The 27,636-nt window shown below is 41.5% G+C and overlaps 1 long non-coding RNA gene across 2 annotated transcripts in view; it reads right to left on the bottom strand.

The window, feature by feature from the left end:
* The window catches only part of LOC140465148 (uncharacterized), a 55,181-nt gene that overhangs the window by 9,537 nt on the left and 18,008 nt on the right, over nucleotides 1–27,636 (bottom strand). For both annotated transcript variants that reach the window (XR_011955116.1, XR_011955117.1), the window contains exon 2: nucleotides 14,260–14,320. This is a non-coding gene — a long non-coding RNA (uncharacterized lncRNA). The remainder of the gene's footprint in view (nucleotides 1–14,259; nucleotides 14,321–27,636) is intronic.

Below are 27,636 nucleotides of genomic sequence, written 5' to 3'. Positions count from 1 at the left end.
AGGAATAGAGAGAGCAAGGAAAGCGCAGAGAGAGATGGGTTACAGAAGCAAAAGAGAAGTGAGAGAGAGGAGAAGGAAGAGAGAGAAGAGAGAGAGGGAAGAGAGGGAAGGAAGAGAGGGAAGAGAGAGAAGAAAGAAGAGACTAAGAAGAGTGAGATACTGAAGGGAGAGAGGGAAGGCAGAGACAGGGAAGAGAAGGAGGAGAAGAAAGAGAGGGAGAAGAGAGGGAGAAGAGAGGGAACAAAGAAAAAGTGAAGAGAGAGAAAGGGAAGAGAGAGACAGAAGAGAGAAGCGACAGCAAAAAAAGAGAGAGAAGAGAGACAGAGAGAAGAGAGAGAGGGGGAAGAGAGGTTAAAGAAAAAAGGGAGAGATGAAAGTGAGAGGAGAGAGATACAGAAGAGAGAGAGATAAGGGAGAGAGAGAAAGATAAGTGGAGAGAGAGAGAGAGAGAGAAGAGGAGAAAGTGTGAGAGAGAGAGAGAGAGAGAGAGAGAGAGAGAGAGAGAGATTACAGAGAGAGAGAAAAGAGAGATGCTCAGCTAGTTGGTCAGCTTATTTACAGTCTTTAACGTTCTTTGTCACTTGGAATGAATTGACTGCTCTGTAATCTCAATGACTTTGTGTTTCATCTGGGCCATGTATCTATCTTTCAACTTGATATCATGCTACCACTATTAAAAAGAGGGATTGACAGGAACATAGTACATACCTGTGAAATGGCAACCTTGACGTGCACTGACTTGAGGGACTGAACAGCAGCCTTCAAATGTTTTGCTACTCAATGATTCAATCAAGTAGGTTTGCAACAAAGCAAATTCAGGGCAAGTGGGCAGCAAGTACAAAAAATTTGGATTTTGATTAAAAGTTGGGTTCAAACTATACACAAGATTTATGAGAAGTGAATGACACTCTCGCCAAATGTCAGTGATCAACTTCTACATTTGACCTTCTAAGACTGTGACATATACTGTGATCTGTTTATAAGTAACACAGATCAACTATTCAACACAACTGGTACATTAACATTGTTGCTCAAGATCAGCCAAAGATAAGAATCATAGAAAACTAATCATAGAAAATGCTCGGCTTGAAAATTATGTTTAATTTAATTTCTTAATCATCTCAGGCTTTCTTCTTGCTTCAGCAATTTACTTCAATAACCATATCCTCATGACTTTTAATTTTCCAAAGTTATGATGAAGAATGACATTTCTAGCTAAGCTGTCTTTTACCATATTCTTCATCTGGAATGTGGGCCTCATGCATAAAAATAGGCATAGTACCCTTAGAAGAACCGGAGAGGAACAAAATCAAATTCCTCACCATATCTGTTTAGGTGTGTGTTTACCTTTCACACACTGAGGCAATGGTTGGGATTGAAGGGACACAATAGGCCAGGATGCGACCTGCACTTACCTGAAGGAGTCAGCTAAGATCTCTGCAATCTTCATGTCTGAGCCTAGTTTAAATGAATCTGGCAAGCATCAGCATGAAGGTCACTTACTGTAGACAGTTCATCAAACCAAGGCAAGGTTACAAAATACGATCCACAACCCATGGTTGTAGTGCATGCGCCAGCAGAGGAGATTCATAAATATCAGTAATAATCTGAAGCAACAATCCACCTCCCTTCCTCCATTACCACTCATCTGCAAAATTATTTCTCCACTACACCTATGCCAAGTACTCATTACCCCTCACCCATCTTCAACCCCACTCCTGCCTCTAACACACTGAGCCCTCCAGTGTACCCAGACACAGCAGGCAATATTTTTGCATCGCAGTAATTAAATGTGAAAGTCTTTAATGTGAGAGTTTACAAGTGTCTGCAAAAGATGAAGTGTGCCAAGCCTGAATCCTGCTTCCACTAACTGCAGCTGATAGTCTTTTGAATGGATACTCAAAGTGGTTGCTCCCAGCCCAGTCTCTACCATCACATTAGTTCAGTGAAATACCAACAGGCAGAGAAAAGAAAAGGTACTAAAGGTCATTGTTAGGTCATTTGATTCTAATTACCCATATATTCGTTAGCTTACCAACCATTTTCTAGCAGGAGACTAGTCTGTCAAGATATAGATTCACCAGAATCAGAGAAGTCAGGAATTAGAGGTAACTCAAATATTTCTGTTCACTTATTGATTTAGTGATGGTAACTTGATGTGCTAATATCTCTTTCAATCCAATCCAAAAGTGTCATTACTAGTCTCCATTTAAGGCTATTTTAGAAGAAAAAAGTTCTCAAATTGAATACACAAGTTGTGACATTATTTGTCAAAATAAAGGAGGAGAGATTCTATGATGAAGAAATGGTTCTTCAATGTTCTTTACCAAATTACTCCCCCTGAAGCATTCATTTTCTTCATTGATCACAAGTCGCTTTCCTGGAGTTTCATATAAATTCATTTAAAATATGGCAAATTCAGAAGAACTGAGTAAATCTTTTTTTTAAGTTTTACAGAAATAAAAGTGTTCTTCTGCTTCATTTATTTTGAAATAAACTGTCTCATTATTAGTTTGAGGTTTACAGGTAATTGGTACCAGGTCTGATTTAGCTCAGTTAATGCTAGGAGCTGAATGAAAGCATTACAGAGGGAAATGTAGTCCAGATGGGAAGACAGGGAGAGCGAGAAGAGACTTTAATGTGAAGAAACAGAGTCAGAGTCATAGGGATGTACAGCGTCTGTTTTAGTGCTTCAATCCAACTCATCCATGCCGATCAGATATCGTAAATTAATAGTCCCATTTGTCTGCATTTGGCCCATATCCCTCTAAACCCTTCCTATTCATATGCCCATCCCAATGCCTTTTAAATGCTGCAGTTGTAACCGCTTCCACCACTTCCTCTGGCAGCTCGTTCCACACACGCGCACCACCTTCTGTGTGAAAGAATTGCCCCTTAGATCCCTTTTAAATATTTCCTCTCTCACCCTAAACCAATGCCCTCTAGTTCTGGACTCCCCCCACATCAGAGAAAAGACCCTGCATATTCACCTTATGCACGCACCTCATGATTTTATAAACCTTTGTAAGGTCACCCCTCAGCTTCCAGAGCTCCAGGGAAAACAGCCTTAGCCTATGCAGCCTCTGCCTATAGTTCAAATCCTCTAACCCTGGCAACATCCTTGTTAATCTTTTCTGAACCCTTTCAAGTTCCACAACATTTTTCCTAACGCTGTGAGACTAAGAAGGGCTGGTGCCCGAAACGTCGATTCTCCTGTTCCTTGGATGCTGCCTGACCTGCTGCGCTTTTTCAGCAACACATTTTCAGCTCTGATCTCCAGCATCTGCAGTCCTCACTTTCTCCTCGTGGCCTAATCAATATCCTGTACAGCCGCAACATGACCTCCCAACTTCTATACTCAATGCACTGACCAATAAAGGAAAGCCTAGTAAACGGCTCATTCACTATCCTCTCCAGGGCCCCCACTTTCAAGGAAATATGAACCTGCACTCCAAGGTCTCTTTGTTCAACAACACTACCCAGGACTTTACCATTTAGTGTATAAGTCCTGGTTTGATTTGTCTTAGCAAAATGCAGCACCTCACATTTATCTAAATTCCATCTTCCACTCCTCAGCCCATTGGCCCATCTGATCAAGGTCCCATTGTACTCTAAGGTACTCTTTACTATCCACTACACCTCCAATTTTGGGGTCATCTACAAACTTATTAACCATACTTTATATGTTTGTATCCAAATCATTTATATAAATGATAAAAAGCAGTGGACCCAACACCGATCTTTGTGGCACAGTTCTGGTCACAGGTCTCCAGACCGAAAAGCAAGCCTTCACCACCACCCTCTGTCTTCTACCTTCGAGCCAGTTCTGTATTCAAATGGCTAGTTCTCCCTGTATTCCATGAGATCTAACCTCACTAACTAGTCTACCACGAGGAACCTTGTCAAACGCCTTAAGTCCATAAAGATCACTTCCACCACTCTGCCCTCATGAATCATCTTTGTTACTTCAGCAAAAATCTCAAACAAGTTAGTGAGACATGATTTCCGAATGCTCAAAGCCATGTTGACTATCCCTAATCAGTCTCTCAGGATTCCCTCCAACAACTTGTCCACCACTGATGTCAGGCTCATCAGCCTATAGTTCGTGGCTTTTCCTTAACACCTTTCTTAAATAAATGACTGTGTAAAATAGGAAGAGCAGACCAAGAGCAAATGGTGAGTCCCAAAATATATACAACAAAAAAGGTTTTAAAATCAAAGATATCAAATTTAAAATTCTCAGGGCTTAACTTCATGGAACAATTTTATCATACCTGAATTCTCCTTACATTGCAATGGCAGTAGCTATAGCGCCTATTCAAAGTGCAGACTGATTAAGGGATATTGCCACTGGTTAGGAAATATGATGACTGGTTAAGGAATATTGTAAACCTTTGTGAAGGGCTTTTACATTCTTAGAAATGCCAGGGCATACCCTATACAGAGGAACCTCGATTATCCGAAGGACATGGGCGGGCAGTATTTTGTTCAGTTAATCAAATTCTGGATAATTGAATGCTGGATAACACAGTTTAGCTGAGCAGTGGGACCTTGCGATCTTGCCAGATAATCCAATATTTGAATAATCAAATGTCAGGTAATCGAGGTTCCTCTGTACATAGCATTTGATACTGAGATGATTGAAAGATTCACTGAAGTTGTACCTTTGCTAGAATTTAAAGGTTAATGGAAATTGGAAGAATCCTTACTAGCCAGCTTCCAACCTTGAATTTGATTTGATTTATTATTGTCACAGGTGCCTAGGTACAGTGAAAAGTTTTGCTTTGTGTGCAGTACAGGCAGATATACCATACAAAGTGGTTTAGGATAATAGAACAGAATGAGGAATACAATGCCATGGCTGCAGAGAAGGTGCAAGATCAACAATAAATTTAAAATTTGAGAGGTCCATTCAGAAGTCCAATAACAGCAGGGAAGAATCTGTTCTTGAATCTGTTGGATACGTGTGATTAAGCTTGTGTCTTCTGCCTGAGGAGAGAGGTTGGAAGAGATTATAACCAGGACGGGAGGCATCTTTGGTTATGTTGACTGCCTTCTCGCGGCAGTGAGATGTAGATGGAGTCAATAGATGGAAGGGTGGCTTGCATGACTGACTGGACTGTGTTCACAACTCTGTACAGTCTCTTATGGTTCTGGGCAAAGCTGTTGCCATGATGCATCTGGAAAGAACACTTTCTATGGTGCATCTATAAGAATTGCCAAGTGTCTTTATGGACATGCCAAAGTTGTCCTCCAAAATGGAAGTCAACTCAAACATTTCTTAAAGGCCCACAAGTTTTCAGCATGTTAGCATTTTGATAATAATGCTAGACTATGCCAGAGTTTGCAAGCTCAAATTGGCCATGGTCAGTTTTGAAACTGTATTCAATAAAATCAAGACTGAATGAGTGACTGAAGAGACAAGGAGAGACACACACAGACTTGACAGCAAAAAAAAATGAGAGATAAGCACTGACAATAAACCGAGATAAGAAGGCAATACCAGGGCTTAAGAAATCGATAAAAGGCTGGAAAAAGGAAAATACTGTAATTGACATAATTTGTGAGATGGCTTCAGAAAAAAGCATAATCAAGCTGCAAGACCAATACAAAAATCCAAATGGTCCAGTGATATTCTTCAGAGAAATGGATATATCATTCCTACTTTATCTGGAAATCATTCAACTCCAGCCTCACACAGATGGTTGACTTGTAAGATTCTCGGAACTGATAAAAACACCATGTATTGTAGCATTATCAGTCTTTGCCAATGGTTGCACAATTTCAGCAACATCCATGACTCTTCAGACACTGAACTACACAATACAGTACAGGAACAGGCCCGTCAGCCCACCAAGCCTGTGCTGATTGCTAATCTTTATTTAGATTTGCTACTTATTGCCCATGCGCAATACCGATCCTTCTGTTCACTTCACATTCATGTGTTTGTCATGACAAATGTTGCTAACATGTCTACTCCCATCTCCATTGGCAGTGCATTCCAGGTACCCACCACCTGCTGTATGAAAGGTTTTCCCTGCCCTCCTCCCCCAAACATTTCTCCCCACCCCTTTACCTTGAACCTGTGCCCACATGTAGTTGACCTTTCCCTCCTGGAAAAATGGCTCTGATGAGCAACTCTGTCTCCCATACTTTTGTCAACCTTGATCAAGTTGCCCCTCAACCTCTGTCTTTCCAGTGAAACCAATCTGAGTTTACCCAATTTGCAGACTAAGGATTGCAGATGCCAGAATCAATAGATGTGAAGCTGGAAAAGCACAGCAGGTCACACAGCATCTAAGGAGCAAGAAAGTCAACATTTTGGCCTATAAACATTGACTCTCCAACTCCTCAGATGCTGTCTGACCTGCTGTGCTTTTCCAGCTTCACATCTATTGGCCTGGGATTTATCCAATATCCCCTATATAACTAAAAGCTTCCAGGCAACCTCCTAGTAAACCTTTGCTGCACCCTTTCTAAAGTATTCACATCCTTCTGGTAGGATGGCGACCAGAACAGCACACAATCTTCCAAATATTTCAAACAAAAGTCTTGTACAGCTATAACATGACTTGCCAATGTTTATATTCAATGTTCCAGCCAATACTATATGCCTTCTTTGACCACCTTATCCACCTGTGTTGCCACTTTGCGTTCTGTGACCTGTACATCCAGATCCCTCTGTATATCAATGCTCCTAAGGATTCTGTCATTCATTGACTAATTCACACATGAATTTGATCTTCCAAAATGTATCACCTTGCATTTGTCTGGATTAAGCACCCTCTGCCATTTCTCTGCCCAAACCTGCAATCTGAATCCTTTGACACTATCTACAACTCCACCAATTTTGGTGTCATCTGCAAACGCACTAATCAGACCACCTATGTTTTCCTCCAGATCATTTATATATTACAAAGTAAGGTCCCAGCACTAATCCCTATGAACCATCTTTAGTTACTGATCTCCATTCTGAAAAGTACCCTTCCACTACTACTGTCTTCTGTGACCAAGCCAGTTTTTTTTTCCCCCCCATCTCACCAGCTCAGCCAGATCCTATAAGATTGTACCTTCTGTACTAGCTTGCCATGTGGTATCTTATCAAAGGCCTTAAAGATGGAGTAAAACGCCATGTGGAGGCAGGGCAGTTTGGAGTACAGTGCCAGGTGGGTGTCAGTGAAGGGGGAAGTGGGAAGTGAGAAGGGAGGGATCAGTTCAGGTCAGGGTGATGTGTAGTTGGGAGGCAAGTGGGCATCAAGTGCTAGAGGTCAGGAGATAGGAAGACTTGCAGGTCTTTGTGAGATGTTGGCTTTGGAGAGAGTCTGGAGGTTAGGTAGATTTAGAGGGGTGGCAGGTGTTGAGCAGGTGGGGCTCTGTGGAGAATCTGAGAGGAGTTGTCAGGGCCAGGTCAGGGGTTGGATATGAATGGAGACTGGTGAGTAATACCAGTGGAAAGTTTGATAGTTAGTTAATAGTTAGACTAAGTTGTAATTCCTCAATTTTCCTGGCAAATTATTAAGGTAAGTCAGTTGGAACTCTGAAGCTTAACCTTCAATAATATTCAGAAATTCTGCAGCCCATTTAGCACTGTACATTGTTTTATAGTGTACCTCCATTTTCTTCCTTCCAGTGAAAGACTTCACACTTCTCTGCATTAAATGTTATGAAGCAATTGTCCAATTTCACTGATGTCCTTTTAAAATTGACCCAGTGTCTTCACACTATTGCATTGTCGTGTTACCCACAAATATTGAAATTGTGATGGGTACAGCAAAATCTAGGCCATTAAAATATAGCAGGATAAGTACGGACGCCAACATTGGGCCCCTGGGAAACTCCATAATGAACCAGTGCCCAGGCTGAGAAACAATGGTTCACTTTGTTTGCATTTTCTTTGGCATTTGGTTAGATTTGTTTACATTTTAATTACTGATCCTTTTATTCTTTGTGCTCTAATTTGGTTCAAGTCCATTATGTGCCAGTTTAATCAAAAGACATTTTTTAGAAGTCAAGGTGAAATAATTGCACTGAGGCTAGTATCCTGATACCAAGTCACCCTTTATTTAAATACATGGGCTCTGTCCAGTCAGCACAGAGCCAGTCCCTAGAAGGAGACCTCTGAATCTCCTGTTTATAATATTTTATTAAAACAAATTACAAAACAATTCACAAGAGTAAACAGTTACAGCTGTATACAACAGCAATTTTACAAGGGAGAGGAGCAGCAAAGCTAGGTCCTAAACCCTTCCCTGTAAATTGGATGAACAGCAATGAGGACAAACCAAAATCCCAGTTTCAAATATAAAAAGACAGCAACAATGACCATTATACACAAGACAATCCAGTTACATTTAAAAATACAGACAACACACCCAGCAAGCCCCCATCCCTTCCACCTTCTGGCCCTCTGTCCATCCCATGCCCCTTCCAGTTCTCAGTCTGCCCTGAGACCTTTTGACCTCTAGGACAGCCCACCCCAGTACCTGCCCAGGGTGACAGCAGTCAGGACAGCCTAACCACCCTCAGCACCTTTTGACCACCTCTGGGTCAGCCCACCCCAGTACCCACCTGGGGTGACAGCACTGAGGATAGCTACCCACCTTCTGGCAGTCTGCCCCTACATACCATTGTTCTCACCAACCCTGATGCACCTCCAGCCAGTGGGCTACCCACCCTCTGGCTCTCAGGGTGACAGCTTTCAGGACAACCTATGAGCCTCCCAGCTCAGTTAAGGCCTGCCAGATCCAGGGACACAATCCAGTGCAATGATAGACCCAACAAAACACCACAATACAGTTAATTACCAAAAAAGTCCTTTCTGGTGCACATTCCAAATACAGAGTCTTCAAAATATAGAGTCCATTTCCAGAAGTAGAGTCCACTCCAGTGTTTGAGGTGCATTGTCCAAAATAGAGTCCACACCAAACTGCAGAGTCCACTCCCAAAGGCAGCAAATGCACACTTTGCAGGTGTGCAGTCTCCATGAGTCCTGGCCCAGCCTTGGAAAACCAGGCCCACTCACAGGAACATAGTACAGGTGCAGTTAACACTCAGGGGTTTGGTCCACTCCTGAAGGAAAGGTCTTCACCCAAACTCCAGGATACAGCAAGTGTTCACCTCCCAGCACACACAGGTGTTCAATCTTCAGAGGCTGAGTCCCAGGACTAGGCCCTCCCCACAGGAACAGCTCCTCTGGTTTAAAATTTGTCTTCCACAAGGGCTCAGTCCAAACCCCAATAAAAAAGTGAAGACACATAAAAGGAAACTAGTGTCCAAGGGCTAAGCCCTACCATAAAATTAACATTGTCTCTGAGAAAAGGAGAAAGTAACAGGCTGTAACCAGCCAGTGAAACAACAATTCCCTAATGAACTGAGTTACACCTGAAATTCCTGATGCACATAATGTGTTTAACAATCAGTCCTCACCAAAAAAGAATGCCAGTTAACAAAACTGGTCAAATAATTCAGCCAGTTCAGGAATCAGGTTTCCACCTGAGAAAAAAAGCAGAAACCAACCACAACAGTAACACTGACTATAGTACCAGCCAGCACAGAGTCAGTCACTAGAAGGAGGAGACCTCTTGAATCTCCTGTTTATATTTTAACCAAATTACAAAACAGTTTACAAAAACAGTTAACATTTACAGCTGTTTACCACAGCAATTTTACAAGAGGAGCAGCAAAGCCAGGCCCCAAAGCCTACTGTTCAACCAGTTTACAGGGAATGGAGGACAAACCACAAATCCTAGTTTCAAATAAAAAGACAATCCAGTTACATAAAGTCCAGACAATACAGATCCAGCAAGCCCTGTCCCTCCTACCTTCTGACCACTAAGGCAGCCCAGCCCTACACACCTTCCAGCTCTTGATCCACCCTGCACCTTTCAACCACCTCTAGGACAGCCCAACCAGGGTGACAGCGGTCAGGACCCACCTTCCGGCTTCACTAACCATTCTCAGCACCTTTCGACCACTTCTGGGGTAGCCCACCCCAGTACCTGCCCAGGGTGACAGCACTGAGGATGGCTACCTGCCTTCTGGCTCTCAGTCTATCCCTACATACCATTGGGCTCTCCCACTCCAATGCACCTCTGGCCAGTGGACTATCCTGGCACACCTTCCAGCCACCTCTAGGACAGCCCATCCCTTCCCTGGGGGAACAGCATGCAGGGTAGCCCACAAGCCTTCTCGATCTCAGCCTGCCCCTATGCACTTTCTGGTGCTCAACTGCTCTGACACCTTTCAACCACCTCTAGGACAGCCCACCCCAATTACCCCTTCTCAGGTAGGCAGCACTCAATAGCCTACCCACCATCTGGCTCAGGGCAACTGGCATCAGGGTGGCCTACCCACCCGCCAACTTTCAGGACAGCCTAGCAACCTTCAGGTTGGCAGGATGGCCTACCCTGGATTAATGGTGCTGGAAGAGCACAGCAGTTCAGGCAGCATCCAATGAGCAGCAAAATCAACGTTTCAGGCAAAAGGCCTTCATCAGGAATAAAGGCGGTGAGCCTGAAGCATGGAGAGATAAGCTAGAGGAGGGTGGGAAGAAAGTAGCATAGAGTACAATGGGTGGGTGTGGGGGAGGGGATGAAGGTGATAGGTCAAGGAGGAGGTAGAGCAATTCATCAACTTCAACACATTCCACCCTGACCTTAAATTTACCTGGACCATCTCTGACACCTCGCTCCCCTTCCTGGACCTCTCCATCTCCATTAGTGACGACCGACTTGGCACTGACATTTTTTACAAACCCACTGACTCCCATAGCTACCTGGATTACACCTCTTCCCACCCTCTCTTGCAAAAATGCGATCCCGTATTCCCAATTTCTCTGCCTCTGCCGTATCTGCTCCCAGGAGGACCAGTTCCACCATAAAACACACTCTCCTTCTTTAGAGACTGCAATTTCCCTTCCCATGTGGTTAAAGATGCCCTCCAACACATCTCGTCCACATCCCACACCTCCGCCCTCAGACCCCACCCCTCCAACCGTAACAAGGACAGAACACCCCTGGTGCTCACCTTCCACCCTACAAACCTTCGCATAAACCAAATCATCCGCTGACAATTCCACCACCTCCAAAAAGACCCCACCACCAGGGATATATTTCCCTCCCCACCCCTTTCCACCTTCCGCAAAGACCGTTCCCTCCGTGACTACCTGGTCAGGTCCACACCCCCTCCTACGACCCACCCTCCCATTCTGGCACTTTCCCCTGCCACCGCAGGAACTGTAAAACCTGTGCCCACACCTCCCTCACTTCTATCCAAGGCCCTAAAGGAGCCTTCCACATCCATCAAAGTTTTACCTGCACATCCACTAATATCATTTATTGTATCCGTTGCTCCCGATGTGGTCTCCTCTACATTGGGGAGACTGGGCGCCTCCTAGCAGAGCGCTTTAGGGAACATCTCCGAGTCACCCACAACAATCAACCAAACCGCCCTGTGGCCCAACATTTCAACTTCCCCTCCCACTCTGCCGAGGACATGGAGGTCCTGGGCCTCCTTCACCGCCGCTCCCTCACCACCAGACGCCTGGAGGAAGAACACCTCATCTTCCGCCTTGGAACACTTCAACCCCAGGGCATCAATGTGGACGTCAACAGTTTCCTCATTTCCCCTTCCCCCACCTCACCCTAGTTTCAAACTTCCAGCTCAGCACTGTCTCCTTGACTTGTCCGACCTGCCTATCTTTTCCACCTATCCACTCCACCCTCTCCTCGACCTATCACCATCTCCTCTCCCACTCACCCATTGTACTCTATGCTACTCTCTCCCCACCCCCACCCTCCTCTAGCTTATCTCTCCACACTTCAGGCTCACTGCCTTTATTCCTGATGAAGGGCTTTTGCCCGAAACATCGATTTCACTGCTCGTTGGATGCTGCCTGAACTGCTGTGCTCTTCCAGCACCACTAATCCAGTATTTGGTTTTCAGCATCTGCAGTCATTGTTTTTACCAGGATGGCCTACCCACCCTCCAGCTCTTGGGGTGACAGTTACCAAACAGTCTTTTCTGGTCCACAACTAAGGGCAGAGTCCACTCCTGAAGGAAAGAAATGCACACCACACAGGCATTCAGTCTCCATGGAGTCCTGGCCCAGTCTTGGAAAACCAGGCCCACTCACAAGAACATAGTACAGGTGCAGTTAACTCACAGGGGTTTGGTCCACTCCTGAAGGAAGGGTCTGCTGCCAAACTCCAGGCTACAGCAACTACTCACCTCCTAGCTCAAGCAGGGTGTTCAATCTTCAGAGACCCAGTCCCAGGGCTAGGCCTCCCACCAGGAACAGCTCCTCCAGTAAAACATATGTCTTCCACAAGGACTCAGTCTAAACACCAATAAAAATGAAGACAAGAAAACTAAAGTCAAGGGCTAAGCCCTACCACAAAATTATCATCCTTTTCTCAAAAGGAAAAAAAAAGTAGCACAGGCTGTAACCAGCCAGCAAAACAACAATTCCTAATGAGAACTGAGTTACACCTTAAACACATTATGTGCATCAGGAATTCAACAATCAGTCCTCACTAAAAGGAACACCAGTTAACAAAGCTAGCTAAATAATTCAGCCAGTTCAGGAATCAAGTTTCCACCCCAAAAAAGGAGCCAGGACCAACTACAACAGTAACACACTTAGTACAGTACCAGCCAGCACAGCATCAGTCCCTAGAATAAGGAGGCCTCCTGAATCTCCTGTTTATATCTGTCAGCCAGGCTCCCTGATCGGCCCAGGTCAACAAACCCAATCAGGGAACTCATAGTCTGAGATCCACCTGGCCCTCATTCCAATCAATACACAGTGTGTACTAGTTTAACATCAATCCTCCACTAAGCTCATCAAAAAACGCAAGCGAGTTAGTTCGTTTTCAATTTGCCCTTAAGGAAAGATTTTTGTTAATTAACCTGTATTTGCCCACATGACTGTTAATTTTTGTCGTAAATCATTTCCTGTCCTAGAGTCCCCTCCTCTGACATTAAACTGACTGGCCTTTGATTACTGAGCTTATCTGTATACCCTTTTTTTTAAGGCTCCAAGGCTCTAACATCACATGTACTTAAGGAGTGTTAGAAGATTGAGCTTAGTGTCCCCACAATTTCCACCATGCCTTCTCTTACTATCTTTGATGTCATTCAGTTCTGGTGTTTTATTAAATTTAAGTACACGGTCAGTTGATCCAATATCCTTACCAATTTTAAATGAATGCCAGACCTCAAATAAAAGCAAAATATTGCAGATGCTTGAAATCTGAAATAAAAGTGCTGGAAAAACTTAGCAGGTCAGGCATCATCTGAGAGAGAAACAGAGTTAACATTACCAGTCCAAGTAACCTTCATTGGAATCCAAAATGGGTCATCAATCTCCGAATGTTAGGTCTTTCTCTCATCACAGAGATTGCCAGATCTGCAGAGTTACACCAGCATTTCCTGGTTTTATTTAAGTGTCTGAATTTTTTTGTTTTAAATTTCAAAAATATACTTTGTTCATTTTATATATATATATATTCTGTACAGTAGCATGTCAAGGAAACAAACAAACACTGGAGTTTGACTCTATCCAAACCAACCAAAGACATCTCTTACTTCAACACGATTATACCTACGTGCATTTGAGGCACAAGGAGAGTCTGAAATACCTCCACTTTCATCAGGACCCAGGTTGTGTTCTGAGGGGCCCAGGTTCAAATCCACCATGGTGGAATTTCAATCTGCTATTTTTCAGTGGGGGCATTTTAACTTAAGAACAGACATCTTAAATATTCTTCCTTGCTGAAGACAGATATTATAATTATTCCTCCACACTTTATGCAGGTAGGAAATCTACTGCTTTTTGTCACCTCTGTTCGTGCTATAATCCAGTGGGGAATGTATATCCTCTCTGTAGGAGAAATTGGTTTGTGCAAAAGCCTTCTGCATAAATTTGGTCTTGTGCAATAATTCACAATGGACTAGTTTGGCTAGATGCCTGTTAATGAGGTGATGGCCTGGTGGTATTATTGCTGGACTATTAATCCAGAAACGTAGGTAACATTTTGGAGACATGGGTTCAAATCCCATCATGGTAGGTGGTGAAATTTGAATTCAATAAAAAAAAACTGGAATTAAGAGACTAATGATGTCAATGACGCACTTGTCAGGGAATTTAAAAATAACTCACCTACCTCACTAAATGTTCTTTAGGGAAGGTAACTGCCACCATTACCTAGTCTGGCCTTCGCATGACTCCAGACCCACAGCAATTTGGTTGACTCTTACCTGCCCTTTGGATAATTAAGGCTGGAGAATAAATGTTCACCTGGCCAGCGATGCCCTCATCCTGTGAATGAATAAAGAAAAAATACAGAAGACCTGAAACTCCATTTTATCGATGGCAATAGAACAGAATATCAATAGAAGGTATAATGGGCAGGTGTTCCAATTCCACAGTTTTTAAAACACCACATGAGATTAATTCCTATGTTGTTAATGTCAGGACCACTTCCTTTGCTATGTGGTGTCCCGTTCCCAGAGACTGACAACTTCAAGGAAGTCTATACAGCACTAAAAACTTTAACAGTTATAATAAAAATCAGTATATATCAATGGTATAATATAACCTGCAAGTTGGTATTTCCTTTAAATAGGCCTTGACATAAATCATTTAATTATATGCAAACTGTGATGTAGGCCAGCATCCTGTGGAAGTGAAAACACTTAAGAACAAAGAGTTCCAAGGATTTGCCCCATTTGACTACATTTGATCTAACTCATCAACTATATTTACTTCTGCTTAGCAATAGGGCAGATTTTATTGCAAAGTTTTACAATAGGTCACTCAAAACAGTTCCAGAGGCACATTAGTTGAGGAAACAGATAGAAGCAGACTCCATGTCAGGCAGGACTGTTTTGTCTGTGCTGTAGTTCAGGTACATGTAATACTTAGGTTTGGTGTATTTGGGTTCAGGGAAGGCATAAACAGATGCTTAGCTTTGTATAATGAGAGGTCAAGAATGTACAAGGGACTGAAAAGGCTCAGAACAAAATGTATAGGTAGGCAAATGAACAGTCAAGGAAATCCCAGAGCTGTTGAATACCTCGATGGAGTGAAGTCAAACAAGTCACAGGACCTTTGTAGTGTTGAAAAGAAGTCTGTACAAAATAATTTATGAGACAATTGAACTATACAAATTCTGTATGGTGAGGGCTCAAGGAAGTCCAAGAACAATTGAATAGCCCCACGTACTGAAGGGTCAGAAAGGCTCTTGAAAGTTGTTGAGGTTTCACAATACGTTGTATAGCACTAATCCTTTAGGGCAGCTCAGAGTGGGGTTGAAAGGATGACAAGCGCTATTTGCTTAAAACTACTGAACAAGATTCAAACTCAGGGAAAACCCAAGAGTAGTTCTAGCTTGGTGAAGCTAGCTATTGGTGAAAAGCTGGTTCAGTGCCTTTGAGTAAGTACTTGAGAGGAGTTTAGAGTTCAGGAGAAAGTAGACCCATAAAACAAATGTGGCCAAACAGAATGGGTTCAGCCATTGAGATAATCCATGATAGAACAATTCTTCAAAAGACATTCCAAGACTAGATTGGCAAAATGAAAAGAGTTGTGTTTCAAAGTGTAAATAGATTGTAATGGCCTATCATTTCATTCATGTATAAAAGCATTGATGTGTGCTTTGAGATATTCAATCTCAGTCTATTATCCATATTTACAGCAGGTTAATTCTGGATATTAGAATGTATGTTGCACATTTACTGCAGACTTTATTAATGTTGTAATATTGTTTAGCAACATTTATTTTTATGTGATCAAAACCATTGAATATTGTCACGGTATTCTTTAGTAAGTGCTCTGAATCTCACACTTCATCTACCTTCACAAAAAACTTTACAAGCCCCTAATCACATTGTAATGTAAATTTAGCAGACTGATCCAGGATCATCGCATATTTGTAGGGAATTCATCCCTGTTGCTGAATATATGGTCAATTCTGCATGATGAAAAGTGGGAAACGGGTAACATGTTGGGCCCCAAAATAGCAATGTTGGCATCAAATCAATGTTACTCGTGGGATTGTTATAATGATCGGTCGACTCTGCATACTTCTGTTGGACTTTAGGGCAACTCAACCAGAAGTGCACTGGTGTGCCACAGATGTCATTTTGATCTTCCAGTGATACCCGTGATATCCAAGAAACAGACACTATGCATTCAAATTTTACACCATATGTTTATGAAAATCTACCAATGGTATTAAAAAGCAGAAGGTTGGATGTTTGTGTTGGTAGCATGGTGGGATCAAGTCAATCTGTTGAATAATCTATTCAGCAGTGATGCTTTTAATGCTGGATTATTGCAGGCTCTCACCCCTCAACTGAGCCACAACTATGTTAGGAAACTTTCAGTGGTAAACATGATGAGAGCCAAGTGGAGTTCAGAATCAGTATTGATGTAATATGACTTCACAGTAAATTGCAAGACTGTTTTACAGTGGCCCTGCTGTGTACAAGTCTGTTGATGTCTGAGCATATCACTGGAAACAGGAAATAGTGTCATGCAGCATCTTGAAAGAGCTAAAATACAGATGCGTTAAAGAATCTTCTCCTTTCAAAAATTTTGGTGAATAGCTCTGCTTTCTATATTCTATTCAAAACCCATGAGGTATCATTGCACATTTTTTAATGTAAGTTAAGGAATGCTTCCAGATGTCATGTAATTACTTCACTAAAAACATGGAATTTGTTTGCTTATATCTTTTGAAATACAGTATGCAATGTTTATATCTATCTTGTGATATCTAAACAGAAAAGGATCTTGGATTTTCCTGTGTTTTCCTAACTGGTCAACACATTTATCTTGTGGTCGCACTTTGATTTTATAGCACATTATGGTTACTGAAGTTAACATTATACTTTTGAACATAACAACCCATGTATTGGTCACATGAAATGCTGCCCTGCCCTGTGAAAACTTCAAATCCCAATGTAAGAGAATGCTATGTGTCCTAGGAAGAGAGGCTATCAAGAAAGTAAAGATAGGGAAGTTCAATTTCTTTAATTTTTTTTGTAAAACTACAACTATTGAAAAGCAAAAACCATTTTAAAATATGTGTTTAAAATTTGTTCTCAAGTCACTTGGGACCTTTTCTTTAACTTGCTTCTTTATCCTTAATAATGCAATACAACAGAAAATATTTGCAACACTATTAATGTCAGTCATTCTCAACAAGGAAGCAGTACTATAAATTAAATTCAAATTCTTCTGAACTCAGCAATTGTTCCAAAATATTTTTTGATCTCTGACGTTTCCTATTTAAATTCTACAGGACTTTTTTTTCTGAGACTCTGGGGATTTTTGTTTTAGTTGGAGTCCACGACTTAGAGTCAGGGTCTTAGAGTCATACAGCACGGAAACAGACCTTTTAGACCAACCAGTCTATGCCAACCATTACCCCAAACCAAACTAGTCCCACCTGCCTGCACTTGTCCTTTATTAACACATCTATCAACCAGGAGGGGTTTATTTCAGCAATATTTTCTAAACAAATTAAGCCATACTTAGTATGGTTTAAGAGAGAAAGTGAGGACTGCAGATGCTGGAGCATCAGGGTAGAAAGGTGTGGCGCTGGAAAAGCACAGTAGACCAGGTAGCATCCGAGGAGCAAGTGAGTTGACATTTTGAGCATAACCAATCCTGATGAAGAGCTTAACGCACACATTAGGTCTCGGATGGACCTTGGTGTAGAATAGAGCTTTTATTCCTCCCTTCTCTGGTCTGTCAGATTTACCCCAGATATCAACTACCCAAAACAATTCTAAATATATATTCAATGCTCTTTATTAAAGTAATGTTAAAAAATACTGCAACAAAACTTACCTATACAATGCTTACAATCACAAGTGTGACAGTTTCTGTGCACTTGTCTGAGGATTAGACCAAAACAGGTGATCAGCCCATTTCATCTCAACCTCCAGCCACTGTTCAGACAATGTCTTGAGCTAGCTATGCTCTAAGGCACCATTCTTACACCATTTTTCCACACAGTGGCTATGTGTTCAAACTCCAACATTGTCCAATCTCTAACAATTGGTCAGTTTGACCAATGATAAACATCACAAATTTATCATCGACCACAGAGATTTGATTAATTGATCATTAAGACTTGCTCATTTCTACTTGGAAAGAGGCTTAGCTCCTGATTTTAACAACCTTTGACCTCAGCCTTAGCTTGCTCAGCTGTTGACACCTTTATGTCATCCAATCAAATGCTCTATGCATGATATTTATCCACCACAACTCTGAGTAAGCACACCCTGTTAACTAATAAATACTCCACATCATCAGAACTAGTTCACTGTAACCATTTCTAAACAGGACCTAGCGTTTCAGAGTTATTGGGACAGTTCAGTCTATTACTTCTGTGTTAAAACACTGAATTAAACACACACATTCCTTCAGACACAGAAACACTGAGATCAGTCAGCTTTCTAATCATTAGGATTTCATCTAATTGATTGACTTTTCTAATAAGCTGAGCTTCATTTTTTTTTAACCATTTCATTTCATTTCGACTAACCCAGCACATATTCGGTTGATATCTATAATGGAGGCAATCGCACGTCATCAAAGTCTTGTCCAATCCGGAATCTTCATCTTCTTCACTGCTCAAATCTATATGTGTGCTTGTCTCTTTTTACCCTCATAGTTTTTGAGGGTTGAATCTAACAGGTTGCTCCACACCTAAAAGCAAAGGACTGCAGTATTTACCATCACCTATCGCGGGGCACCTGACCAGGAAGCTCTCCTGCTCTTCCTAGCTGCCATTAGGTTTATTAGAAAAATGTTATTGACTGACAGACAACCTGCTTGGCCACATTGCGAATGCACCTTCCAGGGTCAACAAATACTGACAGTGACTTGAGCCATTCTTTTGGACCTGAAGTAGGGATGCACTGCAACATCACTAGCTATCCTGTTCTTTCTTCTGATAGAATCAGAGGAACATAATGGCACAAAAAGAGATTATTCAGCCCATCATGTCTATGCACACGGAAAGATTCTAATCCAACCTTCTAGCATCTAGTTCATCGCGTTGCAATTGTGACAATGCTGCTCCTTTGACAAGGTTATTCTTTCCTTGTTTTTGTTTGAGAGGCCATATACACAGAGGTCCGATGTGTCTAGTTTGTATGGTTTTATGGCCAATTTGATTATAGCTAACAGATATGGCTTCAAGCAAAAGGCTTTCAAATTTTTAAAAACAAATGCTTGTACAGTGAAAGGCCAACTCTCCCAGCTCAGCTTTCCTCTGGTTTGTTTTGGTTTCAGCAGTCTGGCTGTTTTACGGCTGCTGGTCAAGTTTTAGCTGGGAACCCAGAGCAGCCTCTGGACCCAAAGAAACAGCTCCATGCTGATCCTCTCGCTCTGCAGCCTCTCTTATGTGAGAACCTGTTTTTTGATTTTACCTTTTTTTGCTGGGGTGGTTATAGGATGTTGCAGGTATTTGGAAATGCATCATGTTGTGATAGAGTTGATTGGGTTTTCGGATAAGTTATCTTAATCTACATTCTGTTCTCTTTTGTTTGTGAGTAAATAAATTCAGTTTTGTTCAAAACCAAATGGTTGGGGCAGCTACATCACTCCTGGTACATACACTTAACACCTGCTTAAAACAACTGGAAAAGTTAGGGTCTGGGTTACCTTCTTGAAATGTTTTGAGGGGTCTAGCCTACTGCATAACACAAGTTACAGCATTTCAGGTGCAGATCCCAGTACCTTTTCAATAAGTTCTGCCTCGATTAGCAATCGTCAGCAAATTCCAGACACCCATCACCCTCAACCTGAACAAGTTTTTCTTTGTGCCCTCTCTATCTTTTTCACTAATCATCTTAAATATATGCTCCTGGTAATATCACTTCCAATGCTGTGGAGGGATCCCCTGTTATACCTGGGCACCATGCCTTTTACAGTTATGCCTGAATTGTGGTCACTCAGTGATTGGCCAGTGGCCCTTCATGGCTCCATTTTACTATGTCAACAGATGTTTCACTCTGTTATGGATCAGGCCAAACCCAGTTCCGCAAATGCAGGAACAGGTATTAAAGGTGTTGGTTTTATTACTGCCTGTAGTTTTACAATTACCTGACATGTATGACATGTCTAGCAAATTCAACTCCATCCTTGTACAATCCAGGTCAGTAAAAATGTTTTTATATTTTAGCTTGTGTTTTCTCTCTCCTAAAAGGCCCCATAGAGGTAGCTTGTGCACCACTCGCAATATCTTTCTATAAGCCACTGGCGAAAAGATTTGATGAAACTCTGCCCATTTCTCATCTGCCTATGTTGGTCTCCATTTCCTCATTAAGACAACATTTTAAGGTTATAACATTTAGGGATACATTCAGATTCTTTTTCTATGTATGCCTTTTGATACAATTGCTTTCAATTTTCATCTTTCTGCTATAACTCAGTTAATTTCTCTGAGTTAAAGATGTCTGCTGCATCATCCATCTGCTCCTGGTTTGTCTCAATCATCTGATCAAACAGGGTCTCTGCTAATTCGACTTCAACTTTTTTATCTGTACTCTTTGATCTCTCCTGTTTCAACTGGTGACTTTGTGTCCTCATTACCACACAGTCAGGAAAATTCCCAGGATATGTGTCCTGCAATATTTCAGTTGCTTGACTTTCCTACTGGTGAATCAGCCACATCATTAGCAAGGACAAATTATATTCCTGGAGCTGAGAGTTTGTCCATGAATTCCTATTACTGATACCTTTTCTAGCAATAGTCCTTCAGAAATATATATCTCCTCATCTTTCAGTATCACAGATTGAAAGGATCCTATGTTTTTTAATATTGTAACCTCTTGACTTGCTGTTCCTGGCCTATTTGAATAAATTTTATCTTCATAGGTATATGGTTTAAGAACATCTGGCACTTGCTCCTTAACCAACCTCCAACCAATTTGTACATTCTTGGGCAGCTTTCTAGCCTCCACTGTGCTTTCTAAAACATCAAAATTCACTGGCTTATACTGTTTTCCTACATCTGGCTTCCCAAAGCTTCTCCTAACCCACCAACTCTGAGTTCACATGGCCTTCTTTATTGCAATGAAAACACATGAGTTTTTTAACACAGGGTTTCCTTTTTATCCTGTGGTAAGTTATCCTCATGACCTTCACTGAGATCTACCTTTCCCTTTCCATGTGAGGATTTCTCTTTTCTCCAATTTCTATCCCTCATGGGCTGAAATTGGTTCTGGAAGCCAAACTTTGCTTTATGGATCAACTCATAATCATCAGCTATTTCAACTGCTTATGTTGTCGTTTTAACTCTCTCCTTTTCCACACGAGTTTGCACTATTTCAGGAAGTGGATTTTTGGTCTCCTGTCGAAGTATCAATTTCTGAAGTTCAAATTCCCTCTCTTTCTTCCTTCCTCTCTCTCCTTTTCTCTCTCTTCTCTCTCTCTTTCCTTTTCTTTCTCCTCTGCTTTTAATCATAATTAAAACTGTTTCATTTCTATTGCCCTTTCCTTGTCTTTTGCCTCTAACTCAAGCTGCTTCATTTTCAATTGAATTTAAGCCATCTCTAAAGATTCTGATTACATTTCCAGAAAATTTAAATGCTGAGCTAATGTTGTAATTCTCTCTCCTTTCCTCATGGAAGGAGGCAGCTCCAGCTCCAGCGAGTCTGCTAATTCCAGTAGCGTGGCCTTAATCCCCTTTTTGCAAAATTCCCCCAGAAAACTCTTGGCAACTGAAAGAGACATTGCTATCCCAAGCACTGTTTAAACCAACCAAATTTAACACCCAGAACAAAACATACCAACATCTACCATCTGCCTTCGGGTCCAACAACCTGAGTCCTAATTTGGAGCTACAGACCAAATTGCACAAAGAGCTCCCAATCTGTTATGGACCAGGCCAGACTCCTCAAAACATTTCAAAAGGGTAGCACCAACCCTAACTTTGCTAGTTGTTTTAAGCCAGTGTAAAATGGATATTCCAGGAGATAATTAGCTGGTCAAATCACTTAGTTTTAAGCAAAACAGAATTTATTTACAAGATTACTGAATGAAATGCAAGCAACAGAAAACAGATTACCAAATAACTTAAACTCTTTGAAAACCCAACAGATCATCCCAACTTAATGATGCTGTTCTAAATACTTGCAACAATGTCCACCAACACCTCTTGGCACAAAAGATATAATCAAACTCATGGTCTTACAGGAGAGAAGTCAGAGAGAGAGTACCAGTCTAGACCTGCATCTTTGGGTCCAACAGCTTTTCCACACTACTGTTAAAAATAAACCAAACCAGAGAGGAACTGAGCTAAGAGAACCAGCCACTACCTTTTTATTTTACAAGTGATTTTTTTAAACTTGAAAGCCTTCTGCCTGAGGCAGTATCTATTAGCTATCATCAAATTGGTCCTAAAACCCTACAATCGCAGACTCTTTAGAGTCTGTGTCATTTACGACCTCTCTGGAAAAAAAAAGCTAAAGACTGAATAACCTTGTTAAAGGAGCAGCTTTGTCACAACCCACAGATGCACCTGTAATTGGAATAGTCTCCAAAGTTAATAGCAGATAAAGTTGCCCCGGGAGGATTCCCACCCCCACAAATGATCAGCCTAACCCTATCTATATAATAAATTTTAAATGTCTGCATGCCTCCTGCCACATAATCTGTTCTTACATTCTTGGGGTCAACATTCCCATTATAAATAACCATGCCCATATTTTTAATGAAAACTGCCCATCTAATAATGTCACTGACCTTATCCTTATCTCACCAGCATTGAAGCTGCATCTCTCAGGTTTGCATGTTTGCATTCCTTATCTTTTCCTGCAGAAATCCTTGAGTTAGGGGTTCTCCAGTTGTGGTAAGCTTTACTATCTAATTAAATAATAATGAAAATATACATTCATTGCAGAAAAATAAGGACTGAATGTTTGACTTTACATCTAATCCCAGACTACCCGAAAACTATTCTTTGTCTTGACTCCTCCAATACATAGCCATAGGTAATCAAGTTGCACAAGCTCAGCCTGGGAGATCTAGGATTCACTAAAATCTGGAATATTCTTATCCACAGAATAACTGCAGACATAATTTTTTTACTTATGTAGATTCTCATTTCTGCATTGCAACTCATTTGCCTTTTATCCTGAAGCAAATTTTATTTAGATAATTCCCTCGGTTTATTGTTAATTGTATTGCACTTTGTTTTAAAACAAAACATAATTGTTTAATCATATTATTTTCTATGTAGTATTTCACTGGAAATTTTTATAAGCTTATCTTCCCTCTGTATGTCATACCATAAATTGGTCAAATTTTAGTGGAAAGTAGAGATCTTGTTGTAATAAGAGCCAATTCCAGTATGCCTGTGCTACTGGAAATCAGAGTTAGAGATGGGAAAATCTGTTCTAATATCAGTCAAAGATAAATTTACTCGAAATGGAATAAATAATTGATTAGAATTTAATTACTAAGAATATTTCTGTTCACCGTTGCATTTTTAGTTAATATAGATGGTGTTTTTGGCTCCAAGTCCAATATTTCCTTGGCATGGTACCACTAAGTAGGTTACATTTAACTAACAGCAGAATCGAATTTCAGACATTCACTTGAGACTATAATTCCTTTGCATAAGTTTCTGAGTGCTTGTGATTCTTACAGCTGCTATGCAGGGCACAGTCTTTTTACCTTTTCTCTTAATTTATTGTGCAAGAGCTTTTTTCAATTGAAATTTAGGTCATGAACGAATATTTTGGAGATAAAATCCCTTGGCCTAGGATGGGACCTGGCATTGCCAAATCACCATTAAATTTGTTGACGAGTGAAAAATACCCAACACCATAAAGAGACATTTGTGATTGACCTGACAACTTTCACAACCTTAGGACACCTTTATAAACAATGAAGCTCCTTTGATTAAAAGTGATAAATAATTTTGAAAAATAAGTGATTTGATGCAGTGGATTTGGATTAAAAAGTCTTTCTTCCAAATTTTGATGAAGCTATACATGTAGAGTAGACAGTTCTGGCCTCATAACTGAAAGAAGGAAATACTTCTTTTGGAAGTCCACAGTTATGGTTCATTACAGTAACGTGAAGGTTGTTCTATGAGGACAGAGTTAGATAGGCCTGTACATTTGGCAGCATAAAGTTTAGAAGTATTGATCTTGTTGATAGGAATTACAATCTTACAAGATTTCATGCATTAGGCACGTGATGAGGGGCTTTGGGAGTCTCACATTCACCTAACAAAATTGACAGCCACACTAACAACCAATCTCTAGGAGCCCTGAAGGATTTAGGCAGCGAGAATCCTGTTACCAGGACACCTGGCTCCATGGAGGACATTCAATTTCCACACTTTCCCAAACTGGCAGAGATCTGACCTTGAGAATGACCTGCATATCACTGACCAGAAGTGGTACATTGCCAGATGTGCCAGCAGTTATGATCACTGCTGCCAGTAATACACTTGGGTGATTGATAGTGATTATCACAGGATCCTGGAAGAAAGTTAGAAGAGGAAGGCATGGGGTGTCACAGCAGGTGACCACTGGCAAGGGATAGGAGGCAGATCAGAGGAAAGGACAGAGTGTGGCTGTCAGTAGCTACCTGCTTTTCCAGTGCAGAAATCTCAATCAGGCACTGATTCCCTTTGAATCATGGACTATTACCTCCCTACCATAAGCACAAATGGTTTATTTGTCAACCTGCCCGCATGGAGGTCTCCTGTCTATCACTATTGAGTTGTAGCGGTGGGGAGGAAAAGCCCTGAAGTGAAATATTAATTGTCCATTTAAGAGCTTCAATTGGCAACAGGATGAGAATGCTATGCCCTAGTCTTAACTGGGGGTAAAGTAGGAAATAAGCATGGTCAACATACCACACCCTCACTTGGTCAAACAGAAAGTGCATTGCAGAGCTCAGCTCTGAGCAGGAGCTTCAAATTCTGCGCTAAATGTCTGCTCCCTCTGGTGGAGAGTCTCGACCAAGTGGGCATGTGGTCATAACATCATCTATTGGGAGCAGGTCAGGTAGCGTCCAAGGAGCAGGAGAGTCGACGTTTCAGGCATAAGTCCTTCATCAGCCCATCTTCAGATGGTGCCTGACCTGCTGTGCTTTTCCAACGCCACCCTTTTTGACTGACTCTCCAGCATCTGCAGACCTCACTTCTTCCTATCTTCTATTGGGACTACAACCTCATGTCCATATGGAGTACCCAACATACCTAATTCAAGTGAGATCTAAGTGTGTACACCATGACAGTGAGTGAAGAATCCAGAAATGCAGCCTGGTCCAGTCCATTATTGGTTATGTGTCCCTGAGTACACAGTGTTCTTGCTACAGTATTACAATAACTCTTGTCACTGCAGCATTGAAAAACAGCCAGCATCCTGTAAGTGGATTGAACATGTGCCATTGGGGTTCTTAGAGGCTAGCACATGTTGGATGACAATGTCCATGGAAGTGGGGTGTGTGTGTATCTGTGCCCTCATTCATATGGAGCAAGACCTTTCTGCTGGTTGAACAAAGGCACTGGCTGAAGGTCTTCGAAAGTGAAATTCTCTATCCCAATATCTGTCTCACTCACAGCCAGTCCCTGACCATTGACCAAATTTCATGTCATTAACCAAAGACCATCTCCTGAGACATTGAGCAGGGCTACCAAGAAAGATACTCAATGTTCCAAAAAAAAAACTAGCATAAAAAGTGGAGTCATACTTGGCACAAGGAAGATGGTTATTGGAGGTCAGTCATCTCAGCTCCAGGAACTCTCTGCAGGAATTCCTCAGGGTAGTGTCGTAGGCCTTAGCATCTTCAGCTACTTCATCAATGACCTTCACTCCATTAGAAGGTCAAAAGTGGGATGTTCAGTGAAGACTGCACAATGTTCAGCAGCATTCATGTTCTTCAGATATTGAACCAGTCCATGTCCAAATGCAGCAAGAGCTGGATAATATACAGACTTGTGCTAAAAAGTGGCAAGTAACATTTGCCAGGCAATGACCAACTCTAATTAGAGAAAATCTACCCAATACCCTTTGACATTCAATAACATTACATCACTGAATCCCTTGGTATCAACATCCTGGGTGATATAATTGACCAGAAACTGAACTAGCCCTATATCGCCCTTCTGCCCAACACCTCCATGCCAACCTAGTTTTCTAAACTGAACTAGTCCCATTTGTCTGCATTTGGTTTCTATCTGTCTAAACCTTTCCCATCCATGTGTCTGTCCAAATGTCTTTTAAGTGTTGTAATTGTACCTGCCTCTATCACTTTCTCTGGCAGCTCGTTCCATATATGCACCACCATCTGTGAGAAAAAGTTGCCCCTTAGGTCTCCTTTAAATCTTTCCCCTCTCACATTAAACCTATGCCATCTAGTTTTGGACTCCCCCATTCTAGAAAAAAGACCTTGGCTATTCACTTTATTTCTGCCCTCGTGGTTTTATAATACTCTATAAGGTTAGCTTCCAAAATTCCAGGGAGCTATGATTCTATGACTCGAAGAAGAGGTCAGAGGCTAGGCTCCAAGTAACTCACTTCCTGACTCCCAAAGGTCTGTCCATCATCTACAAGGCTCAAGATAGGAATATGATTGAATATTCCCTACTAACCTGGATAAGTGCAGCGTCAACAATTCTCAAGAAGCTTGACGCCATCCAGAACAAAGCAGACTGCTTGTTTAGCAACACATTTACAAACATTCACTTGCTCCTCCACCTCTGACACTCCATATATTTTAATGTCTTGGAGGAGGAAGCAAAGTCTAATGCATCCAAATTTGCTGCCTTTACAAGAAGAGGTGAGTGGGAATGTTACAATCAGAACATAAAGAACCTTGACGAAGATATAGATACATTGAATGAGTGGGCACAATGTTGGCACAAAGAATTTAATGTAGGGAAGTGTTAGGGTCATGCACATTCATCTGAAAATTCAAAAGGCAAACCTTTGGAGAGAAACTCCGAAAGAAAGAGCAGCACAGAAGGACCTTGGTGTCCTTGCGCATGAAGTGGAAAATGTTAGCATGCAGGTACATCAAGTAATTAAGAAGGGACATGGAAATATGTCCTTCACTGCTAGGGAGGTTGGAGTTTAAAAATAAGGAAGATTTGTTACAACTGTACAGGGTGTTGGTGAAGCCACATTTGGAAAACTTCGCACAGTTTTGGTCCCTGTATTTAAGAAATTATATTTTGTCATTAGGAACAGTTAAAAAAAATTCATGAGGCTAATTAAGGGATTGACTAATCTTTTAAAAACTGTACAGGTTAGACTTGTATTCATTGAAGTCCAGAAGAATGAGGGATGATCTTATTGAAAAGTAACAGATTTGAGGGGATCAATGGGATAAATGTTGAAATGTTCCCACAAGAGGAGGAATCTTGAACTAGGGGACATAGTTACAGAATAGGGGGGCATTCTGTTAAAACTGAGATACGGAGGAATTTTGTCTCAGGTGGTAGTGGATACCCAGAATTCTCCAAACCAGAAAGTGGGGGAGGCAATTTTACTGAAAGTATTTAAAGAGGAGGTAGAGTTTTAATGTATCAGACAGTTGAGGGCTACAATGAGTGGGCATTAAAGAAGGTTAAGGCCTGGGCAGATAAGCCA

The sequence above is a fragment of the Chiloscyllium punctatum genome, chromosome 3 (genome assembly GCF_047496795.1).
Source record: "Chiloscyllium punctatum isolate Juve2018m chromosome 3, sChiPun1.3, whole genome shotgun sequence".
Taxonomy (NCBI): domain Eukaryota; kingdom Metazoa; phylum Chordata; class Chondrichthyes; order Orectolobiformes; family Hemiscylliidae; genus Chiloscyllium; species Chiloscyllium punctatum.
Note: the sequence above shows the minus strand (reverse complement) of the source record. Positions and strands in the feature narration are given on the sequence as shown.